General features: G+C 42.7%; 1 protein-coding gene across 17 annotated transcripts in view; it reads right to left on the bottom strand.

Moving 5' to 3' along the window:
- Positions 1 to 17369, bottom strand: part of RFX3 (regulatory factor X3) — a 249452-nt gene that overhangs the window by 127299 nt on the left and 104784 nt on the right. The window contains exon 1 of one of the 17 annotated variants that reach the window (XM_075931652.1): positions 2512 to 3010. The exons of the other annotated variants lie outside the window; for them this stretch is intronic. The gene's annotated coding sequence lies outside the window, so the exon portion shown is untranslated. Of the gene's footprint in view, positions 1 to 2511; positions 3011 to 17369 lie in introns of those variants that run through there. 17 annotated transcript variants of the gene reach the window in all.

The following is a 17369-nucleotide window of genomic DNA, read 5'->3' as shown; positions in this document are numbered from 1 at the left end:
AGACATGCTTGAGTCGAAACACAAGTTACTGAGCTCAATACAGGATAACTGAGTGAAATATAATGGCCTGTGATATACAAAAGGTCAGACTAGAACAGGGGTGGGAAAAAGGGCCTCCGCAGGCTGGATCCGGCCTGCCAAGCAGGTTGATCTGGCCCATGGAAGTCCTGCAGCTCAGCTCCCCCACCCTCAGGCCAATCAGAGCCTGGGGGCAGGGGAGAATGCGCAAAGTCTCCTCCCACCACCAGGGGCACGGGTGCCTAGAGGGAACTGCCAGCTGTTCAGAACAGCTGGTGGTTCTCTTGGTGGTTCAATCAGGGTCTGCGGGTGGGGAAGGATGCAAGCATCCTGTCCCCTCCCCTTCTCCCTGAGGCCCCACCCCTTCCAGGGAAACTCAGGGCCACTTCAAAAATTTCTGAATGTCCCCCAATCAAAAATTATTGTCTGCCCCTGGACTAGAATATCTAACAGTCCTCTCTGGCCATAAACTCTATAGGTAAAGTACTCTGACTGTGAAAAGGAATACTATTATCATTTATTAATAAAATATTCCTTCACAAATTCAGACTATAAGATCTGTGTATATACCATCAAACACCAGAGCTACCTGAAGTTGTATTATTTTGCATGACATAGACAGTGACTTGCCATGACCAAATGTTCTAGAGAAAGTTGCAATGGACCTCCAACCTCAGTTTTCCTTTGCCTGCACAATAGCATATGAACATGAAGTCTCCCCTTCAACAAACAAGGGAAGGCAAAACCAGTACAACTGGAATGGTTTAGAATTTTTTAAATTACATTCCTCCAAAATGGAGATTACTCATGTAAGTATTTCTCTGTCTCAATAAAGATTGAAGAATTCAGATGTTATTTGGGTATTACTACCACTAATTGACTACACCAGGGCTACTCAACTTTAGAAGCGCCAGGGGCCACCAATGATATTCACAGCACATGCCGAGGGCTGCAACTTAAGTGTGATTGATTGCATGTACACGCAAATATATATGCAAATAGCTTCTTTCACACTGACAGGCATGAATACAAAGACTATACAACACACAGGCCTCATTTAAGTCAGTTCTGTGATATTAATAAAATGCAGTATTTTCTCGATATCCACAACACTTTTAACGAGCAATGACAGTCCAGAAATTCAACTACTAAAACGCATATCAACAGAAGACCATTTTCAAGAAAGAGGTGGAGAAATTGGAGAGGGTCCAGAGAAGAGCAATGAGAATGATTAAAGATCTAAAGAACATGACCTGTGAGGGAAGACTGAAGGAATTGGGTTTGTTTAGTTTAGAAAAGAGAAGATTGAGGGGGGACATGATAGCAGTTTTCAGATCTCTAAAAGAGTGTCATAAGGAGGGGGGAGAAAACTTGTTCATCTTGGCCTCTGGGGATAGAACAAGAAGCAATGGGCTTAAACTGCAGCAAGAGAGGTTTAGGTTGGACATTAAGTAAACTGTCAGGGTAGTCAAACACTGGAATAAATTGCCCAGGGAGGTTGTGGAATCTCCATCTCTGGAGATATTTAAGAGTAGGTTAGATAAATGTCTATCAGGGATGGTCTAGACAGTATTTGGTCCTGCCATGAGAGCAGGGGACTGGACTCGATCTCTCGAGGTCCCTTCCAGTCCTAGTATTCTATGACTCTATGATATTGACTCACCATTATTAAAGCGGCGAGGAGTCCTGTGGCACCTTATAGACTAACTGAAGTGTAGGAGCATAAGGCTTTCGTGGGCAAAGACCCACTTCGTCAGATGCATGTAGTGGACAACTTGTAGTGCTAGTCAAGCGGAGACCAACTGTGTCCTGACAGACAAATGTGGACCATGGCATGGGGATGTGATGGGGATCCCCATGCCATGGTCCACATTTGTCTATCAGGACACAGCTGGTCTCCGCTTGACTAGCACTACAAGTTGTCCACTACATGCATCTGACGAAGTGGGTCTTTGCCCACGAAAGCTTAGGCTCCTACACTTCAGTTAGTCTATAAGGTGCCACAGGACTCCTCGCAGCTTTTGCAGATTCAGACTAACACGGCTACCCTTCTGATACTTGATGCCAATATTAAGCGTGTTCCCAGTGGAGGCCATGTTCAAAGGATACCACCTGTGAACCACGTGTTGAGCCCTGCATAAACCCAAACAACACCGCAAACAAACAGGTCATGGACTGCATGTGGCCCATGGGCCGCACGTTGAGTAGCCCTGGCCTACTGTGTGCTGAAGAGACAATTCTATGAAGGAGAAAGGAAGGTTACTTTAAATCTAATGAGTCAGTTGTGTAATCCAACACTACTCAGTATAGCTAAAGGGCCAAGAATAGACAGACTCGCCTCTGGAAGCAAACATCTAGCACTTCTCTAAGGAAGTAACGTGGGCTCAGGTTATTTCCACCCCAATTCACCATGAGAGATGTTAGGATTGGAGGGAACAGTTTAAGAGTGATACACTAGTGTCAGATGACGGCAGACCAAGGAACAGAGCTGACCTTCAATACTCAGCTCCTGGAGAGAAGGCAAACTGAAACCAGGAACTTCCCAGATGCCTGCAGCCCAAAAGTCCTTTCCTGAAGGGAGGGCCAGATGCTAACTCTCCTGGAGAAAGAACCATTCGCTTCTATGACATGTCAATTCAGTTTAAGGCCACAGACAGATGAGTGATGTCTGAAAGAAGAGATTTAACCCAATTAAGGATGATTCATTTGTGTTAATTCCTCCATTTTCTCTTCATTAATTGCCCTAGAAGAGGAGAGACTTTAAAATGACCTAGACAGAAGGCCATGTCCACCATCAACAGGAGGCACTGGATAGGGAGAGCACTACTAAGCAATACCTGGTCATAAGGAAGCACTAGTGGTGAATCAACCCCTTCATAGATACTGATGCCATATAAACCACCTTCTAGCTCATTACACTAGGTGAAAAAGAAACAGCATACCAGGAAACCTTTATTCCAACATGAAACTAATACATTTCATACAGATCTCAATCCCTTCTTGCTTTTCTACGAAATTTCTATCGCTTATACATTTTCTGGGATGAATGGTCATCTTCAAGTGACAGCAATCTTCTCATGTGACATTCAACTTTTTAAAAAGTGGGATTTTTACAGGTTTACAATTTTGTATGACATACCTCTCAACTACAAAATCTGGTAAATATTAATACCAAACAAAGAAATGTAGGAAATATTATTGCAAAAATTATAAAAAGCATCATAATGGGAAGACTAGTTTTGCAACCCAGTGTTGCTGTGAGAGGAACAGAGGACAAAGAGACGTAGAACATTCAGATCTAATTAATGTGTGCACACCACTTAATAAAAACTTTGTTTCTTTGTTTTGTATCCAGGAATCACCTCTTTTCTGGTTGGAACATAGGACTTAAATTATGCTTTATATAATTTTCTTCTCCCAAACCAGTTTGAGGTGTTTACTTTTCTACCTCACCTCATAAGGGCTTCATAATGGATTATTTTTCACATCTGAATCAAACACATTATTTTATTAAATAATAAGTCAACCTGCTTAGAACTATATATCTTAAATTTAGAATGGAATTTAGGTAAGCAGATATAATGGGAATTTGGAGAAAGCACACAGACTACCACCACTATTGATACAAAAAGTTGTATATAATTGATAATATCCACACATGGAGAAGTCCTCTATTTTACAACTTGTCTGAAAACAAATATTCTAATACCAAAATGATCCTTAAAATGATGTTGGGTGTTTCTTCTTTAGTGACTCAGCAAAGAGTGCCACCTAGGTGATGTCTACACTACACTGCTCTTCCGGAAAAAGCTATGCAAATTGCAAACTGCAATTTGCATAGCTTTTTCCGCTTTTTTTTGGAAGAGGCTTTTCTGACATTTGGCTGGTCTACATTGGGCCAAATGTCAGAAAAAACCCTTTTTCGGAACATCCCTTCTTCCTCGTAAAATGAAGTTTACAGGGATGCTGAGAAAGCACATCTGCTCTTCTGACAAACATTTTGGAAAAGCAGACGCATTCCTTGTACATGGCAGAGTTTTTCCGGGACATATAGACATAGCCCAAGTAAATTATCTGTTCTGCTACGTACTGCACTTCCACTCTTCTGAACCAGCACAATGAGATCAGATAAAGTAACAATTCGAAGTAAGGCATTAAGACAATTTATTAAATTAAATAAACACAAATAAATCAACAGTGTTCACTAAGATCAACTAGTCAAGCTGATAAGGGACAATAGGACCTTCAAATTACCTTTAACTTATTTTTTCAAATTATCTAGCTTTTAGGTGTCAACTTCTGAAGTTTACAGTCAAATCAATACTCTTAGTTTAAAAAACATTTTCTTGTTTTCTGTTTCTACTTGAAAAACAAAAGGGAAAATTGCTGACTATATAGGGAACACAGGGAAACTGATTATACAAACTAGTTTCAAATGCAAATTGTACAACTGAATAAAAATATTTTTTTTCTAACTTCAAAAAAGTAACTTTAGGTGCTGCTTATAATACTAGTAACTGCAATTAATTGACTCCCCCACCCCTTATTTATTCTTGGCTCTGGACTGCTAATACTCCAGTCATCTGAAGAAGTGGGTTTTGCCCACGCAAGCTCATGATACCATCTACACGCTTCGTTAGTCTTTAAGGTGCTACTAGACTATTTGTTGTTTAAGTTTTTACAATTAACTGGTAAATGGGTTATGCATCTCCCCGACTGTGCCTGATTCACAGATAATCTGTTACAGCCCCTAAGTACAGCACCTTGCCTAGCTCTTTGGGGATGTCTATGCTTCAGCAGCACTGCACCACTTCTATGTAGACACAAGCAGTTCTCCTGTCAGCATAGGTAACCCACCTACCTAAGAGAATTTTTCTATCTACACTGATGTTACATCAGTTTAATTACGTTGCTTAGGTGTGTGGATTTTTTCAGGAGAAAAATGCCTAATTGCAGATGCACTCATAGAAAAGGACTTTGGTCTGCAAATTTAAGAATCTAGTAAATCAAAAGATTAAAAATAAACTCTCCCTTCATTTAAGGATGTAACTTGCTCTCTCTCAGTGTCTCCCTTCTCCCCCCATGGAACTACAATACGTCCTAACTTATATATTGCCAGAGGCACTTCAATTGATTAGTTCTATAGGGTGATTTAACAGTAAAATAATTGGAACAATAAACCATGTTTGAGGAATACAGGTTGGACCTCTCGAGTCCATCACACTCTGGTCTGGCAACATCCACAGTCCGGTATGATTTTAGTTAGTTGGATGTCCACTTATCATGGGTGTGGCAAAATTTCCTGCTGTCTGATTAAGTTTGTTTATAGCCATCAGTCCTGGCTGTGTGTTCTGTGTTATTTAGTTCTAATTTACTACTACATATCTTCTAATAGCCCAGTAAGCAGTGACAATGTTAATGCTGCTAGACAATATTGACCTCCCAAGATTCAGCAAATTCTCTGGTTTGGCACCAGACAGGTCCTGAGGGTGCCAGACTAGAGAAGTTCAATCTGTATTAATGTAAGCTGCCAATTTTCTTTCCTTGGGCAGATAATTTAAATGTAACACCTTAATTCAGATCTATTCAGAAGTATTTTGATTTGTCTCCTCTATTTCTACAATGTCTAAATTCACACCATGACAACAATTCTTTAATATGATTTGTTCACACATCACAGGTTTTTCTTTAAACATGATAAATACTGTACTTTCCATCCAGCATTCATGGTGTCCATGTTCACTAGCAGTTGTTGCTAGTGCCATGTCCAGGAGTAATCTAGTTAGTTTAAAGAGGAGTCCTATGGCACCTTAAACTCTAACACATTGATTTAGACATAAGCTTTCATGGGCTGTATCAGAGGAAATTTGGCTCGGCTCCCACCCACAAAAGCTTATGCCCAAATAAACTGGTTAGCTTTTTAAGGTGCCACAGGACAATTCCTTGTTTTTGCTGAAACAGACTAATTAATATAGTTCTTTTCCAGTTTCTTCGAATTCTATTTGTTTATCAGTTACACTAATCCATTCTGATAAACTAAATAAACCCTTGGAGTTTTCAGTGATACTGCACATTTGTAAATGGACTGTATATCTTGTTGCAGGCAAGACTTTGTCCAACTTCGGTCTAGTCATCTTTGCCTAATGGGACTGTCAGGTGTATCACAAGCAACAGATGCTTGTCTGACAAAGGACCTTTTTATTCTGGCTAATTAAGCAGTAGGACACACCCGCCTGTTAACAGTTCTGCTTTGTACTGGCAGTACTGGCTGAATCATGTGAATTTACAGCTAAATAGGCCACATTTTGAAAGAAGGCTAATTAACCCCTAGGAGAAGGAAAAGAATATTGCGGAACCCAGCTGCTGCATGTGACAACATTAGCATATCTTCAGCCTAATAGGCAAAAGTAAGGCAAAACAACTATGTTAAAGATACATGTTTTACGTCAAATTTTGTGTATTCTAATGTTGCTTGTTAATCTTCCTAAAGATAATTTAATATACTCACTGTCTCAGTAGGGATCCTTCTGTTTTCAACACTTTACATACCAGACTGAATGCTTTAAGAGCTTGACCTTATCATCTATCTATCAAATGGTATTGTAGAAATGTGTCAGCTTAATAGTAACTATTCATTTTTATTGGGCTCCTTCATCCCGAAATAATTTAATTTTCTAAATACTAGAGTGTACAAAGTTTTGTTCCATTACATATGTGTTATTGTCTACATAAAATAACATACCAAGTTCTAATGCAATGCTGAAACTAAAAGCCTGTAATTTACTTTCAAGTGCAGCAGCAAATTTCTTTTTTCTCCCATAGAAGAGTAAATAAAACTTATCTGAGATCAAAGTAAACTAAATCTTCTAATCACATGAAAAAATGATAAACTTTTAATGGTCAGAATGAAAACCTAATCTTAGACCTTGCCTACTCTTAGTAGTGAATAATCAATACACTCATTAAGAATTTCAGTCCACACAATGACTTATACGACAAAGTAAAAGTCGTAGAAATCTAAGAATCAACAAAGGAATTAATAGCAATTCTTTAGCAATACTACAAATGTGAACCAATCTTAATAAATACTATAGATTCTTTTTATCTTTTGTAATAATCTAAATAAACCAAATAATTTCACGTAAGAGCTCTTACGATCTGCATTTCCATTTGGTGGGCTGATTACACCTATTTCTATAATCTAGAAATTATTATGGGGAAGTTGTATAGCTTGTGTTATGCAGGAAGTCAGACTAGAATATCACAATGATCTCTTCAGCCTATGGAATCAGTTAATCTATTTTCTAAGGTAGAAGACAACTTCAATAAACTAATCTGTGTGAGAAAAGAAGAAAGTTTTACACTTTTTTAAAATTTTATTTTAAGGGAACTAGTTTGGAGCAATTTAGTCCTGGACTGTTTGTCCCCATCTTAGTGATAACAAATAGACAGGAGTAGGCAGCTGGATATTTCTGAGATATGGACACCAAAGCCCAGGAACCTCACACCACCTACTCCTCCCAATCTCTCCCAGAACTTTCAGAGCACTACGAATCATCTGATTTGCGCTCCATCCCCGCTCCTCCTCTTCCCCCATAGAGCTTGAACAGCCACAAACAGCTGATGTTGAGGGGCAGATAGGGAGGGCACAGGCCGCAGGTTGCCCAGCACTATATTAGAACATCAAAATTATATTTAACCTTGCCAGGTTGTCTATCGACATAACAAGTATGTCTTCATCGAAAAACTACAGATAGTTGCTCAGCCTAGGTAAGATGCTTGAAAGAGCTGAATGACTGAGAATATGTCGCATAGCAATCTAGGGCCAACACCTTTAATTGCCTCTTAAAAGCTGAGCCAACACCATGGAAAATGGGGTTCTCTACAATGAAATATGGGTCACATAAGAGCCTGGAGTTTTTCAGCCTAGGCACATGGCAAAAAGAGATCAACTTTATTACTGCATACTTTTTAATTAAGGGGGTCACCCACTGCCACATGCAAGAAGTGGCTAGAAAGAAAGAGAGCAGGAGGGACTCTGTCTACCCTGAAATACTGACAAGTCAACTTGCATTCCTCCCTCACATCCTTCAGTGTGATCTCTCCCCTTTTGTGAGTTTGTCCCAGGGTTGGAGTAAGTTTGCATAGATCTGTAGCTCCAGTGCTTTTAAGCTCTCATTAAGAAATTCCTGTGCTAAGTCTGTTTCTCTAAGCTTACCTACCACATTTGTCCCCTATTAAACTAGAATACCCAAGTGACAAGAGCCTACATGGAACTCTGAGGGAGGCTTTGTAAGCAAGTAGGGATGTCTGGAAGTTCTAAGGCACTGGTTCCAGGCTCTGGAGATGGCAGGACAACAGTATTTCATGTCCCAGGAAAGGTTCAGACAAGAGGTCTGAGAGCCTATAAGTGTGCCTTACAGATCCACCACTAAGAACAGTGACCAGGCTCTGTACAGACCCAGTTTGCTTAGAAGCATATGAAAAACGGGTTAGATCCACTCATACCACAAAGTGGGAGCTGGCATCCATCCAGAGGGGGACTGGGCCAGACTGTGGCGTTACAATGGCTTCTTCAGAAAAGTGGGGTACTCTTATACCCATGATGTCCAACCACTTCTGAAGCAATAGCCACTATAGTGGCTACTACTTTAAGAGAACTAGGCATACTCAACCAAATAGTCACATATGGCTAGCGGAAAGCATGTTGGACACCACGATCTTATACACTACAATAGTTTAAATAAAACTTAGCTGTCATTCTCAATCACGATGAAGATAGCAGATAGTCCACAAGCATTTCACCACCAGATAGACTGCTCTAATTTCTAACCAATTCAGGCTCCTTTAGCTTTGTGATATATTCTTTTGATATGCAAGCTCCTAAACTGTTCAACAGATATCTGTGTTAATCTTTATTTTGTACTAGAAGATTTACCTGGAATTGCTTTGGTTCTTACCTCAATTTTTGTTTTTGGAAAATAAAATGAAAATTTACATGCTTAATTGAAATCATTGCTGTAGGGTGGAGCTGAACATGAGGGATTCAGTATGCAGGCTGCCCCAGAGAGAGAGGACAACCCCAGACCTCTCTCACTGCACAGCTTGAGTCAGGTCAGAAGGGTCTCTCTATAGATGCTGCAGCTCCAGCGGGCACAACCAGGGGACTGATGTACGCCCCCCTGGCTGGGGCAGGTCCACATTCACTGGCTCCTGAACTCCCCCAGCCAGAGTGAAGAATACAGCAAACTGTGCACTTTGCCCTCGCTACCTGATGAAGGAGAACAGCCAGCAATGCTCCTGTACAAATCGGGGGGCGGGAGGGGGAAGGAAGCTTCAGGCCCTCACTGCACTCTCCTAAAGGGCGCTTGGGGGCACAGAGGCTTGGGGGAACACCCCCACAAGCCCCTTTCACCTGCCTGGTAACTCTGCCTCTTTTCTGTATGGCTTTCTGAGAAGCAATCCCATCCAGGCACATCCCATTTTCCTGGCACAATCAAACCCTTACCTTGCTTTAAGTTATGGTGGTCCTAGTTCTTACCTCTGCCCCAGGGCTCTCTGGTCTAGCAACATCAACTCAACACATTATGCTTCACAAGGTATTAATATGGATCACTTACAGCATATTGGCATTTGGAATAATGCAGAGTATTACATTCCATTTTACTCTCTATGTTACTAGAAGCAGGTTAAAGCAATTTGGAAAGTTTAGGTGCCACTTAAAATAAGTATTATATTATCCACTACCAAACAGTAAGAGTCAGCAGTTATAATTCTTTTCTGCAGCTATCACAAAACACAAATCCAATTAAAAGGAGAATGGTCATTCATGAGTGTGAAGAGCTGAAACTTGCTATTTTTATCATTTGTAACTGTAGCACTTAGGAGCCCTAGTCATGGACTAGGAGCCCACTATGCTAAGCTCTATAAAACATGGAACAAGAAGTTGGTTCCTGACCCTAGAGATTGCTGCAGTTAAACAAATCTCCCAAACCACTATTATCCACAATTCTTACTTGTAGTGATAAAAGGAAACACTGATAAGGTGTCAAAGTTACAAGATAACACAGAAGCTTTCTACTCATGGTAGCTCACCAAAATCTTGTAAACTTTTTCTTTTCATAATCTTTTATGCAATGTCTACACTGCGCACCTGACAGAGGCACAGTTGTGCCAATACAGCGTAGGCACTCTGTCATCAGCAGAGAGCTCTCCCACCAGAAAACTTAAAACGAACCCCAATGAGGGGCAATAGCTTTGTGAGTGAGAGAGTGTTTCCCACTGACAGAGCACTGCCCATATGGACATTTTTTGTCAAATTTCTACCAGTCAATGTTTTTCACACCCAACTGACAAAAGTTTTATGGATGAAAGTGCAGTGTAGACATAGACTTAGATGTAGACACCCTCCAAGATAAATACAACACAATGTGTTGTCAAATGTTGCTGCTCTGTGGGACTGAATTACATCATAATGCAGCAGTTGGTCACAAAAATCAGACCTTCCATCTTGGATTAATTTTTTCTGAAAAAATAAGTTACTGAACATTTTAATACTTCATTTCATGCTGCAAATATATTTTGCAGGAAAAGGACAGTTAGGAGGTTGGTAATAGGATATGGAAGCTTTTCAGTTCTAGTTTAGGTTGAACCTCCCTAATCTGGCATTCTCTGGTCAGGTAACATCCGTGGTCTGGCATGATTCTAATTATATATCATGGGTGTGGCCAAGTTTTCCACAGTTCCATAAAGTTTGTTTATAGCCACTAGTCCTGTATCTTAGTGTTCTGCCCTGCTATTTAGCTCTAATTTACCACTAAATGTCATCTAAGAGCCCAGTAAGCAGTTGAAGTGTTAGTAATGCTGCTAGGCAACATTGACCTCCCAGCAAATTCTCTGGTCAGATCCTCAGGGCACCAGACTAGAGAGGTTCAACTGTTCCTGTGGCCATGTATTCATCACATCCCAATGCATGCAAAGGTAGCGTTGAGATGAGAATGGCAAATCAGGAACAATTCACATGACTTTGACTAGAAAGATAAAAGGGAAATAACCCAAACCTAAGTCCCTTCTGACAGAGCTCAATAAACTAATCTGGTTCTCCACTTCAGAAACCCAGCATCCCTGCCATACAATTCTCCTGCACAGAAAAAGGGCAGGTCTACACTATTCAGGGGTATGAAAAAGCCACTTCCCTGAGTGATGCAAGTTACAGCGACCTAAGCACTGTCCTCTGCAGGAGACACTCTCCAACTGACAGAGCTTCTGCCTTTTGTGGAGTTCTCTCCTGTTGGCATAGTACGTCTTTACCAGATGTGTTACAGCAGCACAGTTGCTTTTATGCAGCTGCACAAATATAGTGCTACTAGTATACACTAGTCCTCATTCAAGGCTTCTCACAGCAATATATAGTTTGTCTGTAACTGTCAAATAGTCTGCAGCCCTCTGCATTATCCTATTTCCTCTCGACACATTTGATTACATTGAGTACCTGAAGAAGGCCAGAAGACTATTTACATCCTGAAAAATAAAGGGGGGTAGGTGGATGCACAGAGATGAGTATCACCAATAGTGAGGAACTTTCTTAGTCAAGAACTTATTTACTGCCTCTTATTTCTACTATATCATTTTCCTCTCCCTGGCTATATAGTATTGCACTGAAATCTGATAATCTCAGCACCAAAACAGTGCTGACACATGGGAGGGTATTTAAAGAAAAGTAACAGGTTTGGATAAGATAGAGTGACAAGGAAAGATCTTGGTATATGCAAAACTTAGCAAGTCAATGACCTGAGGGATAAATAATTGTTCTTGATGAGTATAAAGACCAAGGAGGGAGAGGATATCAGCACACTGAAATAATAAGATGGCCTGCAGCAAAGAAAAATTTAAGTTGAACACAAGAAACTTTCCCTATCAGTGTTGCACAGGAAGACTCATGCTAGGGCAATGTTTCCTAAACTTTTTACTAAAGCAACCCACCAAATGCATTATCTTTTCTTGTGACTCATTTGGGGTCCAAATTCTAACCATGAGGGGGACTCTGGGACACCTATGATTTTGGACCTCTGCCCCTCCTCCTCCTAATTTGAACCTCGGTGGGTTGCAAACAAAGACAAAATGCAATTGGGTGGGTCACCTCAGTAAAAAGCTTAGAAACCACTGTCTTAGGGGACACTTAATACCTGATTGGAAATATCCATAGGAAACAATCCATTTGGAATGAATTAGGGGGATCTATCAGACTGCATCATTCATGTTTCCCTTCGTCTGGGTCTTGGTTCCAGCAGGCAGGGATGTCACAAGTTGGAAGGGAAGTGTGAATCAAACAAATCTGGTCGAAGGTGAGCGGTTATAGAACCTCAGTCTTCTGTTGACAGACACTGGCTACATCCATTACTGCAGCTTATTTATTGATGACCGTGATAAGGAAAGGAAGCCTGCCATGTTTCAAACCAATGGACTATATGAGCACGTGAATGATCTCTTTTGCTGCAAGGTGACTGAAGTCTATTTTACTTAAATTAAGATTCAAACCTAAAGCTTATTAAATTTTCCTCAGGCAGAAACCAAGATCAGCTTGCACACTATTCACCTCTCTTTAATCAGAGTGCACTTGGCAGCTGTCCAGCTAACAGATACAGTATGCCGCTCCAGAGCCAACAGCTCTAAGACCAGCAGCAGAAGTTAGCAGCAGCTGCAACACTACACTATACAGTTTCTGCTGAGCCAGGGAATGTCTGTATCAGCATTCCAGTTCCTGCCAAAAAGAATCATCACAATGCAAATTCATTAGTTAACTTTAGAAGTGACATCACTCCTAGTTTCAGTCAGTGCCTCAGCTCACTGCCTCCTGCCACACAGTGCAACCTTCCAATGGGGCTGACGCAGTAGGGGGTGCTCTCCCCTCTCTATATCTCTTTTTGACCCTGCTGAGCCCAGCGTATTTCAGCAGGTGATATGTTGCAGGGAATGGTGTCAATGACTCAGTGGTTTGCTCTCTCTCAGAATCAGCCTTTCAAAATGGTCACCACTAATTTCTAATAAACAGTTATTTTTGTTAAGAGCAATCTATGGCCTCAGTCCTATTGAGAACAAGAGACACGACACCCATTTTGGAAGAGGGCCATTCTATATGGGATTGTCTGAATTAGAATATTTTTCATCTGCCCCTGGTGAATAAGAACCTTATATATGAAGGACTCCTAAATTCTCTTCAAACATAGCTAAGCACAAGATTTGGGGAGTTTTAGCTACCAAGGAATCATGAAGCCTGAGTGTTATTTGTTTTGGTAAGATCATTTGAAATACAGAAAAAAATTCATTTGGGTGTTAATTAAAATGCTACACTTGATCTTAGCTAAAAGGGGCTGCTCCAGCAGCCCCTGCGGGGCTAGAGCATCCCCATGCCCGGGAAGAGTGGGGAGCTGCTCCAACAAGAACCAGTAAGCCTCACCCAATCTGAGCATCTACACTGCCACATTTAGCACTACAGTAGGAGCCTGATTCAGTTGACCTGGGTCCTGAAACTCACTGCTTCAGGATTTTCTTTGCTATACACGTATATCCCAACTTAACATAGCCAGCCAAGACCTGATTGTAAACATCTGAGGACTGCTGCTGACACTGTGTTTTCTAGGTGGTTATATGGTCTCTCATGACATGAGATACTCCTATGAGAATATTCATGTCCCACACAAATTTTTTTGCCTTGCCCCAGAAAAAGGGAAGAAAGAAATCTGCGGGAGACATGCATCATTTCCCAGGCAGCCCAGGCACGTGTCTGAGTCCCTGGTGAAGCTGGCAAGGACATAAATCTGTGTATGAGGGAAGAGCTGGGCATGCATGTGAGAAAATCTCTGTCCATCTCACGGAGTACTGTGGCAAACCCAACATAGAAGGATAGGGCTTTAGGTTGTTTGGAGGCAAGTATGAGGCAGGCTCTTTCCCCTCAGACAGAGCAGATAGTGCAGCAGCATGATTGCATAGTTGTTCCTATTATATTTAGTTAATATTGCCATGTTCCCATTCTGAGTGAATTTCTCCAAAAGCATTAAACAGACTCCTCTACATCGCCACATTGGTGTGAAGGAGCCTTATTGTAAATGACAGTAAGGAAATCCTCAGCTAGGAAGAGCTATCTGCTTGCTTTTCTCCTGTGTTACAGTGGCACAAAGGAGTTAGATTGCAGCTCAGGATCTACCTAACTTACCCATGGGTGAAAAAAAAACAAAACTTGAGGACAAATAAAACATTTATTGAGTAATCAACGTCAGGACTAACCACTTCCCAAAGTAGCTAGCAAGCATTGTAACTGAAATGCAGGATATTGGTTACCAAGTATTTGTAAAAAAAAACCCCAGCTACTCACCTTCTTGTAACTACAGTTCCTCGAGATGTGTTGTTCATATCAATTCCGAACAGGTATGTGCACGTATGTGCATGTAGACAGAAGATTTTTCACTAGCAGCAACCATATGATCAGCATGGGGGAGTCGTGCCTTCATGGCACCCAATACAGAGCCCTGCCAAACCACCAACCCCCGGTTCTTTCTTGCCAGCTACCCTGACAGAGGGGTAGGAAAGTGGGTATTAAAAAGGACATAAACAACACATCTTGAAGAACAACTGTTATGAGAAGACAAGTAATTGTTGTTTCTTCTGAGTGCTTTTTCTTATCTAATCCAATCAGGTGACTCACAAGTGCAAGTTCAGGGGGCAGAAGCAGAGTTGTCTAGTGATTGAAGCACTATTCTTCCAAAGGCCACATTGTTTCTGACCTTCTGAGTAATCACACAGAATGAGATGAAAATATCCACAGAAGATGCCATCGCTGTTCTGAAGATTTCCTGACTGGGGACCTGCACCAAGCAAACTGCTGATGAAGCCTATGCCCTGGTGGAGTATGCAGTGATTTGGGGAGGAGGTTTGGGAACTCCCACCAGGATGTGGCATTCCTGGATGTAGGATGTGATTCCTGACTAAATGCATTGTGAGAACACTGGCAGGCCATTTGGTCTGTCTGCCACCCCCACAAATAGCTGGACCACCTTTCTGAATGTCTTCGATCTCTCGATTTAGATCCTAGTCAAAACCTCAAAGAGTAATAGTACAGGCAGTCCCCAGGTTACGTGGATCTGACTTACGTCGGATCCCTACTTACGAACGGGGCTTTTCTTGCCACGGAGGACGCGGGCGGCGGGACCGCCCAGACGCGCCGCGGTCCCGCCGCCCGTATCCTCCGCGGCGAGAAAAGCTGCTCCGCGTCTCCCTGGTGTGCTGGGGGGGGGGGGGGTTCCCCAGCAGACCAGGGAGATGCAGAGCAAAGACGCGGAGGACGCGGGTGGTGGGACCGCGGCGCGTCTCAGCGGTCCCGCCACCCGCGTCTCCCTGGTCTGCTGGGGAGGGGGGCGCAGCTAGTGCGTCCCCCCCAGCAGACCAGGCTTTTCTCGCCGTGGAGGACGCGGGCGGCAGGACCACCGAGCTGCGCCGCGGTCCCGCCGCCCGTGTCCTCTGTGGCGAGAAAAGCCGCTCCGCGTCTCCCGGGTCTGCTGGGGGGGAGGGGGAGGGCACAGCTAGTGTGCCCCCCCCCCCCCCCCCAGCAGACCAGGCTTTTCTCGCCGACGCCTGGGCTAGAGCAGTTGGGGGCCTGCCAGGTTGGTCCCACAGCACTGACGTGCGGCGCTGCGGGGACCTACCTGGCAGCGCCCCAGCTGCTCTGTCCCAGACGTCCAGATTCAGCTGCTGTTGAAACTGATCAGCGGCTGATCGCTGTTGAAACTGATCAGCGGCTGATTCCAGGAAGCCCGGGGCAGAGCAGCTCTGCCTCGGGCTTCCTGTAGTCAGCCGCTGGTCAGTTTCAGCAGCGGCTGACTTGGGAACACCTGGGGCAGAACAGCGGGGGTGCTGCCCGGTTGGTCCAGTAGCGATGAGGAGCAAGTAGGAATAAGAGATCCTCCGGAATAGGGCTTTATTCCGGAGGATCGCGCCAGTCTGGACGCTTTTCTCTGGCTTATCTCCAAGCCGGAAAAAAGCGGCGGCCATGAAAATGCAAATGCCGCGGGGTATATTTAAATCCCCCGCGCATTTGCCTTTTCCAAAGTTCTACATTAGCATGCCTATTTCGTAATAGGCGGCCAGTGTAGACGTAGCCCTCTAGGGATGGAGACTCCACTACTTCCCTAGGTAACCCATTCCAGTGCTTCACCACTCTCCTAGTGAAAGTTTTTCCTAATATCCAACCTGGACCTCTCCCACCTCAACTTGAGACCATTGCTCTTTGTTCTGCCATCTGTCACTACTGAGAACAGACTTTCTTCATCCTCTTTGGAACCTCCCTTTAGGAAGTTGAAGGCTGCTATCAAATCCCTCCCTCACTCTTCGCTGCTGCAGACTAAACAGACCCAACTTCTTCAGCCTCTCCTCATAGGTCATATGCTCTAGATGTCATGATTCATGTGAAATTTTGACACAGCCTTCAGTAAAAAAAGCAAGATGGAGTTGGAGCGGTTTAAAAGCTGGCTCCCTGCACACACCAGCTCCCACTCACTCTTGAGTCCAGAAGGGCCAATGAGCTGGGTGCTATCATTGAGAGACCCACTACAATGGTTGGGATCTTCTGTAGTGCTTGGATCTTGACTTTCTGCTCCAGCTATAGTTGTAGTAGTACGTATCCAACTCAGATGTCTCTGAATACAAGGACCAGGGTTATACACCTTTCCACACGGAGTATTAAAAGCCCGAGGGGACAAACTGTGCTTGTAATCTGTAGTTGCCAAGGCAACAGTGAATGGTGTGACACTGCAGCTGATTTTCCCTTTGACTACACAATATGGGGGATGTAGCCTGCAATGTCAATGTCTTCTGCCTCGAGACAAGAACAGCACCATGGCCTGAACAATTCCTGTGCTATCTGAAATGCTTCAGGAGTAGACCGAAGCATCAGTATTTTCGAGGGGTTTGGTGAGTGTGACAGACCTGGACAATTGCCTCACTTATGCAAGCGTCATTGTGGCTGCCTCTTGAGTCTCAGAGCTGATGTGTAAAATGTATTATTAGAATTCCATGAAATCCTGGAAATGACACCAATTAAACTATCCAAAATTATCTATACAATACATGTATTAGAGTTATAATTTCCCAAAGAAGAAAACTTAAGATAAATTAATTTAAAAATAAAATTTTATATTTTCTTATAACATCCCAAAGGGATAGTGAATTTGTGTTAATACTTATATTTAGGAAGATACAAGTCAGAGTGATTTCTGCATAGGACTGTTGCTCCCCAGACCAGATGGGAAATTCTTTAAGAAAATTACAGAACACAATGTAAATTTTGTACCTTCTAGGAA

This window comes from Pelodiscus sinensis, chromosome 6, assembly GCF_049634645.1.
Source record: "Pelodiscus sinensis isolate JC-2024 chromosome 6, ASM4963464v1, whole genome shotgun sequence".
In the NCBI taxonomy this organism is placed as follows: domain Eukaryota; kingdom Metazoa; phylum Chordata; order Testudines; family Trionychidae; genus Pelodiscus; species Pelodiscus sinensis.
This window is presented reverse-complemented; position numbering and strand designations above follow the sequence as displayed.